This window comes from Chinchilla lanigera, unplaced genomic scaffold (assembly GCF_000276665.1).
Source record: "Chinchilla lanigera isolate Chin_1 unplaced genomic scaffold, ChiLan1.0 scaffold00029, whole genome shotgun sequence".
Classification (NCBI taxonomy): domain Eukaryota; kingdom Metazoa; phylum Chordata; class Mammalia; order Rodentia; family Chinchillidae; genus Chinchilla; species Chinchilla lanigera.
This window is the reverse complement of record NW_004955430.1, coordinates 7,469,393-7,470,949: the sequence shown is the minus strand read 5'-3', so window position 1 is coordinate 7,470,949 and position 1,557 is coordinate 7,469,393. Positions and strand designations below refer to the sequence as shown.

The 1,557-nt window shown below is 50.8% G+C and overlaps 1 protein-coding gene across 1 annotated transcript in view; it reads right to left on the bottom strand.

Moving 5' to 3' along the window:
- Slmap (sarcolemma associated protein) overlaps nt 1-127 on the bottom strand; it is a gene marked incomplete in the record, with an annotated part of 149,279 nt that extends 149,152 nt beyond the window's left edge. Inside the window, 1 exon segment of the mRNA XM_005387415.2 lies at nt 1-127.
- Between the last annotated feature and the right edge of the window lie 1,430 nt (nt 128-1,557).

The following is a 1,557-nucleotide window of genomic DNA, read 5'->3' as shown; positions in this document are numbered from 1 at the left end:
AGGGAGGCCGGCCCGGAGGCGGAGGGCGAGGCCTGGAGGCCCGGGGCTGGGTCCGCCGCAGCCTGCACCGCTCGCGGCCGGTCGGGCGAGCTCAGGCTGTGCCCGACGAGGCAGGAAACTTTCCGACCTGGGAGGAAAAACACCAAAACAAACGGCCGTCAAGAGCCGGTGCCCGCCCGCCGCAGCTCTAGCGCCCCTCAGCCCGCCGCCCGCCCGCCCCGACCGCTGGCCACGACCTCGGCCGACCTCTCTTGGGGCAGGCTTCGGGGTTTTGGAGCCAAGGTGCTACGGACGGTCCTGCCTCCCTACCCAACGCCGCCGCCTCGGCTTACCTTGCCAGCGCCAGCCGCCATAGTGACTCTGACTGAAACCTACCCGGTGCACCGCCACGGGAACGCGCACCCTTTTCAAGGGCCCTCCTACCCCCTCTCTCTTGCCGTAGTCCGGCGTTGTCACGTGAACGACGCGGTGGAAACCATGTTAGGTAAGGGCAGAAAAGAGGGCAAGCTAATTTTCGACGTACCTATGGGTGCCATCTTAGTTAAGGGCTGGAAGCTTCAAATCTTGGGGGAACCTTTGATGCCCATTTTGGTTAAGGGCAAGAAGTAATTTGTGTGGTCGAACGTTTATAAACTACCTATTACCAACTTTCTATTTTACCTTCTTAGTAAGAAGGTCTAACTTTTACTAAACTTTATTCACTGCAGTTTTTACTGAAAATAGTAACGAGCAAAGAAGACAGAGCACTCAAAGAAGATGCTTATTGGCAGGCATCTTAGCTGTGGGCAACACGGTGACCCATAGCCGTCCTAGCTGTGACCAACCAAACTCCCCAAGTCTCAGAATCCTCAGAGATGAGCATCGTCTTACCCGCTGCAAAATTCTTCGCTGTGTTTCCTGCTAGAACTCATAGCTTCCTCATTCCATTTCGAATGACTGTCCTCACCGGACCTACTGTGTTGCTCAGGACTCCTACTTCGATTCTAATAGATAAGGAGCCTTTGGCCTAGAGAAGAAAACACTTGGCAAAAGCAAAATGAAAACTATCAGATGAGAAGGAATCTTAACCATGTAGAATTAGTGTTGTCATGTTTCAGATTCCTGTGACAACAGCTACACCACTATGACCTTGGGGAAGTTTCTCAACTTTTTGAAGCCTCTTTGTTTTTTGTTTTTTGTTTTTTTTGTCCCGGGAATCGAACTCAGGACCTTGTGCTTGCCAGGCAGGCGCTGTGCTGCTAAGCTATATCCCTGGCCCCTGCCTCTTTTTCTCTTATCTAATATGGACATAATCACACTTAACTCTCTTGTAGAGACTTTAAAGTGCTAAATCGTGTTGCTCGATAAAAAGTAGTTACTCGTTTCCATACTTATTTTTAGGGTTTTAGCACTGTTCTAGGTTTTGTGCTGGGCCCTGGGGACACAGGTGAACAAAACCTCCATTCCTCGAGTGTTATGGGGGAGGTTTGAACGCAGGTAACTTCACTTCGATGTAATCAGGGCTAAGAGAGGCAAGCACTGAGTGCTAATGAGGTCAAATTGTCTTGTTTTTTTTTT